A 7,277-nucleotide genomic window follows, 5' to 3' on the forward strand; every position below is an offset into this window, starting at 1 on the left:
AGAGAGAGGCATAACACTAACACCGGCTCCAAGATCACATAAAGCAGTTCTAACATAATTTCTTTTAATGGAGCATGGTATAGTTGGTACCCCGGGATCTCCAAGTTTCTTTGGTATTTCACCCTTAAAAGTGTAATTAGCAAGCATGGTGGAAATTTCAGCTTCCGATATCTTTCTTTTATTTGTAATGATATCCTTCATATACTTAGCATAAGGATTTACTTTAAGCATATCAGTTAAGAGCATACGTAAGAAAATAGGTCTAATCATTTCAGCAAAGCGCTCAAAATCCTCATGATCCTTTGACTTGGATGGTTTAGGAGGAAAGGGCATGGGTTTCTGAATCCATGGTTCTCTTTCTTTACCGTGCTTCCTAGCAACAAAATCTCTCTTATCGTAATGTTGATTCTTTGGTTGTGGGTTATCAAGATCAACAACAGGTTCAATCTCTACATCATTGTTTTTGCTAGGTTGAGCATCAACATGAACATTATCATTAACGTTATCACTAGGTTCATGTTCATCACCTGATTGAGTTTCAGCATCAGAAATAGAAATATCATTGGGATTCTCAGGTGTGTCCACAATAGGTTCACTAGAAGCATGCAAAGTCCTATCGTCTTTCTTTTTCTTCTTTTTAGAAGAACTAGGTGCCTCTAAATTGTTTCTCTGAGAATCTTGCTCGGTTCTCTTAGGGTGGCCTTCAGGATACAAAGGTTCCTGAGTCATTCTACCAGTTCTAGTAGCCACTCTAACAGCAAAGTGCCTCTGTGGATTTCCAGGACATTCCGAGAACTTTTATTTTCTACACATAAGACAACATCATGGCAGTTCTGCTGAAAACAACGTCAGTCCGGGTTAGTTTCATTAAAATCATGCAAGTTAGAGTCCAAAACAAGGGCAAAAGTGTTTGGAAAAGTAGATACGTTGGAGACGTATCACACAGCTCATAAAAATCTGACTTGATGATCTGCCAGCAACTCTTAAGAAAAGAACCATTAAACCCATCAGGGCCCGGAGCTCTGTCATTTGGCATTTCCTTAATTAGAGCATCGATCTCTTCGTTAGAAAATGGTGCTGACAATTGAATCAACCCTTCAATCCGGCGAATGATCCTAAAAAGATCAAAACGCATGCTGGTGGGTTTAGAAGAACCCAAACGTTCTTTATAGGTTTTGAAAAGCACCCCCTCCTTGCCAACAAGGTCATGGATTTCCACAGCATCATCTCTAAGCATGGCAATAGCATTATGTCTATATCTCTCTGTGGCCAGAGATTGGAAGAGCTTGGTGTTCTCATCAGCAAACCTGAAATATCTGATCGTACATCTTTTCCTCCAATACTTGTTCTGAAATTTGAGCAATGTTTGCAAATGAGATTTCAGAATCCTCCTCAAGTTTGACTCCTGGACGTACAAAGGTCTTTTGTCCTCGAGATTATCCATCATAACTAAAGTCTCATTACTGTTCTGGATCATAATTTTAAGCTTTGATATACTCCTGCTCCATCTCTTGAGATCATATCTCAGTGTTTTTAGCTTTTTACAAATGCGGGCAGCAGCGTTCGGGGCATGGCATGTTTTAGACCAGGAGGCATCGACGATATCAGCAAACCCTTCATGGTTTACCCAAAAATTCTCAAAGCAGAAAAGCTTGGACCTGGGGATATTAGACTCAATTGCAACCACACACGGGATATGATCAAACACCGGTTTCCCCAGGGGCAAGACCATCGTGTTTTGGAAGGAGGTAGTCCAACAAGAGGATGAAAAGAACCAATCGAGCTATTCAAGCAGGGGGTCATCCTGCATATTGCTCCAGGTATATGCTCTGCCCTTCACAGGTAGGTCCATTAGGGACTACGCTCGAATAATTTCATTAAACAACAACATGTCCGCAGCGTCACCCCCAGGTTTGTTTCTATTATTCGTGGATCGAATAAAGTTAAAGTCTCCTAGAATCAGCCAATTCTCATCATCAGGAATATTCAGGTCAAAAAGGCAGTTAGTAAAATCCACCTGACACTGACGGGAGCAGGGACCATATACATTGATCAGTTTCCAAGAATCATTGGATTGAGTAGCAACAAAAGAAACACCCACAACAAACGAGTCCACATACCAAGTCGTGCCCACAAACACAGAACTATTCCATATTATAATAAGACCACCCGAGGCACCCACTGACGGTGCAAACACAAACTTATCGAAACGCTTGGGGCAGAAAGTTTTAATAAACGCAAGATCAAAAGATTCGCGCTTAGTTTCCTGGATACATAGCACAGAACAACTACTAGTATCAATAGCATTCCTAAGAGCCAAAAGTTTAGCATCAAAGTTGATGCCTCTGATATTCCAGGACAGCACATTCCACGATTTATTCATGAGCGAGAGAGAGTTCAGTCGCATGCTCCAGCAGACGAGCGCTGATCATCCAGCAGCTTCTCGGGGGAGAGAACATCGTGCGCAATCCCGCAACGGCTCCCCATCTATTGAAGATCTTCAATCGACATTGGAGGGGGGCAAGCATCAGTCGTAACCTGCACGGGAGCAGCAGCCAAAGAAACAGTTGTGACAAAAGAAGTCTCGCGTGGTTTCACCCGTGACTTGGAGCGCTTAGTGTGAGAGACATGACTGATCTTGAAACCATCATACTTGTTAGATCTAGTGCTCCTTCTGACAGTGGTGGTGTCCAGTGGCAGTAGCACATTGCAGGGCTGGGGAGCATTAAACAGAGAAGAAGAAGAAGAAATCACCTGGACAGCAGTATGTGGATCTGACAGGGGCACCGACTGAAACTCTGCATCTTCAGAGACAAGTTGTGTGATCGCCTTGAGACCAGGAGAACGAGCAGCCATCTCCCAATCATCGTCTAACAAATCAGCCCTGGGCTCAGCAAACTCCTACAACAGAGACGAGGGAACAATGGCAGCTCCCAACTGGAAGGTTGAACTGAAGACCACAGACAGAACATCAAATTCTGGGACCATGTTTTCAAGCCAGGCTGCAGCAGCAACATTCAGTTGGTTCTGTATGAACTTGAATGGGTTGAGGGGCAACATAATAGCCACGGATTGCTGAAAAGTGAGGGCCGGCTATATGCATTTAAGCATCCTCCCCATCCAAAGCAGCAGCTCATGATCAACAGCCACAAGGAAATTAACTGAATCCCCTCTAGCTTTGACAAACGCCAACCTAGAAGCAGGATTTCCATGCACAAAATCATCAGCCAGCGCTTCCACCGCCTGAAACTCTGAGTCAGAAGACCAAATATCAGATAGGTTATCCTGGACATTATGCTCTGGGTCCACACCATCCATCAGGGATGGCCCATCATACTGAAAGAATGTTCTGAAACTGAACCTAGTGTATGACGGAGGAACCACAGGCCACACGCGCCAACCATTTTCCTGAATGTGTTCCTGAGCAGGTTCTGGGGCGTTCCATGCTTCTTCATTCAGAGCAGCTTGTGCAGTCATCTCATCGATTCTTGCCTGCTGCATGAGGGTGTAGTATGGAAGCTCATATGGGTGGGGTGATGCATTCAGAATCGGGGGAACATCCTCATTGCCAACTAAATTTGGGATGGTGTTTCTGCCATTCAGAATGTATACAGGAACAGACCAAGAGCGAGCAAGACCTGGCAGCAAACCGACCCTGGTAATCAAAAGACTGTGTGGCACCTCAGCAACATCTTTGATATGACACTTAACCAGAACTCTAGCTTTGTTGTGGCCCGGGCGTGGCCAGACAAGAAGTTTTCCAAAGTTGGAGACAGCCTTATGAATATAATGTTCAGTCTGATAGTCCATTGGAAAAGCAAGAAACATGACCCAAACTTCATATTCAAAAGCACGCATGCGCATATTGATACCTTCGTCATGAGGGAATAGTGAGAAAGTGGAATCCTCAGTCAGAGCATGAGGCCCTTCTCTAATGGCAGCATCCCTACTCTCCATGTCCGCAAAATCAACACATCCAATGCCCAGCGGGTAGATAAAATCATCTACCAAATCAAACTCTAAATCTCCAGTAATAATGCAATAGACCTCAGCTAGCCAAAACTCCTTTTGATGATCTGGGACTTGAGGATGGACTGAAACAATGGCGTACCTGTCATGGTTGAGGAGCGGATCATCCACCACCATGACATGGCGCTGGACTCGATGAGCAGGGCCGCAGTCGAAGGTCGATCCATCTGGAGCGAAGGAAAACGGGCGCATCGGGAAGTTCGCCATAGCTTGGGATGACGGAAGTTGGGTATCCGCCTGGAGGGAGATCGCCGATAATGGACCCAGGGGTTTCTTGCACCGAGACGAAGGCGATGAGAGCGGGGGCGATGAAGGCGTGGGTGGTGAGCTCGAGGAAGATGTCGACTCACCCGATTGGGGTTTTCGGCAGGCGGAATTGACTACACCCTTACCAGGGAGGCGTAGCGTCAAGCAATGGGGGTTAGCCACGTCCGAGGAGCGTGGGATTTTCTGTTTCCGTTTCCAAACCCAGCGTGTACGCGTATCCCTAACATCATAGGCCATACCAACAACCATAGAATTACCAACCACAGGCACATCCGCTTCACCCCGAGGCAAGATCCTCTCAGATTTTGTTACTTGCAGTGATTTTTGTGTCCAGTCCCAATGAGGTAAAAAGTTGCAAGACTTGGGCTTACGGGCCACATGACCTAGACGATGGCAATGAGAACAACGATGAAGCCCAGGACAAATCCTAGTCATATGGTCTGTTGTGGAGGAAGCATTGCACGGATAACCTAAGGGGTCCGGGCCCACCTTGCCTGGCACATGCTCGTGGGTGTTTCTACGTTTAGAAAAACAAGAACAGTCCCCAGAAACATCCCCACGTCTTTGACAAAAGTACCCAGTGCAAGTATCCGCGACATGACCAAGCCGATCACATATGGAACAATGTTTAAGCCTTTTGTATATATAATCTTTGGTTGGGACTCATGAAACTTGCACCATAAGCTTAACACTGTCATTATCATAGCCGGCCTGCCAACCATCCAAGATGGAATGTAGAGTATCATCAGGGATTGAATCCCATGATCCCATATTGAACAACCCTCCTCGAAAAGAAGGCAACTTGGCCGTGATATCGGAGGAGATACGTAAAGATATGGATCCAATCCGAAAAGTATCTGGAGAAACCGGAGCCAAAAAACTACCAAAAGAGATCTCAATTGGAGGCTCACCGGAATGTAAGTCCGTCGGCGGCGGAATCAAACCCAATTTCTGAAACTCGGGTAAAGATGCAGGATCCACAGGCACATTATGCTATGAAGATAACCATTTAGATTTGATAGTCGGACCCAGTGAAGAAGCCAAACGAGTCAACTCAGAGTCCGCATGCCATGAATGAATCCGGGGGTGAGAATCCATACCACGGTGCAAATGAAAATGACATATAAAGTCCGGCCAAATACGGTCCCGTAAGCCAAAGATAAAATGACCCACACGATTTGAAGCCACTCAGAACCGGAAATGACGATCACCCAAACGAATGACATTGAAACCATCACTGAGCCCTCCAATACATGATTGAAGAGCCAAACCAACCGAGTCCACCGAGAGGGGAAAAGAAGCCGAGGACAAGGAGACTTCAAGGAAGAATTCCTTGGAGCCGGGGTTGGGGACGAAGTGGACCGTAGATCCAAACCATGCACGCACCTGTGCCTTGACCTTAAGGTCGGGGGAGAAATCCCAATGGAGGAGGCCGTCCATTGGGGTCGTTGGATGGAAATCGTAGGGTTAAACCCTAGAATCGCCATGGGAGTCGCCAGAGGTGGGGAGGGGTGGGGTGGGAGTCACCATCCTGGATGTTCCTAGGAAGGTGCTTTTTGCACTATTACCGGAGAGATACTGACGCGCTGCAGCAAGAGGTGAAATTGCGCCTGTGGTAGCCTCGTCAGCTTCAGGTGGTTGTGCCTGTTCAATCATTTGTTCCATAGCTTGCTAAAAGTTTGAATTTGTATATTAGTGTACCAATAAGTTACTAATAACACAAAAACAAACAAAATAGGTTTTACGTTTATACATAACTTATTTTGATAAACTATTGTAATACATTAGCATGGATTGTAGCGCTAACTACATAATAAAACTACATTCGGAACATATGTCCATGTACCATGCCTAATGTATTGTCTATTTCCTCACATTCATTGATATCTACGGACAAAGAGACATGATTTAAACTAGGATGAACATAGTATGACATCATTCATATCACGGGCAAACAGATATCAAACAAGCAGGCTATTGTATCATTGTGTGGGCACATGAACATCACAACTAGATTACAGATCAAGACCAAAAGAATATCCTTCCTCTCCTTTAAACAGTGTAAGGTGAAATGATACGTCAAGACAACTGTGTATAAAAGTGAACAGAGTAACTGACATTGGCTACAAACCGAGCAGTTAAATGAACACATCACAGTAACAAGCAATTGAAAGGCATGAGGAGTAATGGCTTACAACAGTGGCTTGAACTGGTGTGCTCATGCCCTTCATCTTGTTGGTATGACAATCCTTGAAGATTTGCATTGCATTCGGTTCTGGTTCTTTTTGGTCCGCACGGACTTTCCTCTGTATTTGGAACAAGTCAATATATATACGATAATATGGCACAACAAAAAGAAGGAAATAGCAGCTATTTACCAGAGCCTTGCAGTGTGAAATATAGCTACAAGATCTTGTTGTTTATTGGAATTTCACTTTAGAACAGTTGGTCTTGTTCGTCAAACAGTTAGCCTAGAAGAATATAGACTTGTAAGGCACATACGTAAATATGAGTTCAATATGTGATCTCATCACATACATATACCCTACCTGATATTTTGGATTAGACTAGTGTTTAACAAAGGCGACAAGTCTTCATCTGTAATATATTCCACAGGAGATGTTTGGGTGATTTCATTGTTAGCCTTGCCTTCAAAGTGAGTTTTTCTAAGGTGATATCGATACTGTCGTGGAGTAGGCTGAAAAACATGAGTGCATGCTTGTTTAGTTGCATCATCTTTCGGATCCAACTTGAACCTCATCTGTTGGAAAAAAGAATGGGAGTCTCATTAGGAGGAAGCTAGAAAGTATGGGACAGAGCAAGACAATATTACAAATTGCGATGATTAACATTACTTAAGGTTCATTGAAGGTGTGAAACTGGGTATCGTCTTTCTCATTCCTGTACTAAATCCACGTTGGGAGGATATGTGCATGACACCTAACAGCAATGGCTGCCTCTGATACTAACTTGGCTGACTG

Source organism: Triticum dicoccoides, chromosome 1B (genome assembly GCF_002162155.2).
Source record: "Triticum dicoccoides isolate Atlit2015 ecotype Zavitan chromosome 1B, WEW_v2.0, whole genome shotgun sequence".
NCBI lineage: Eukaryota > Viridiplantae > Streptophyta > Magnoliopsida > Poales > Poaceae > Triticum > Triticum dicoccoides.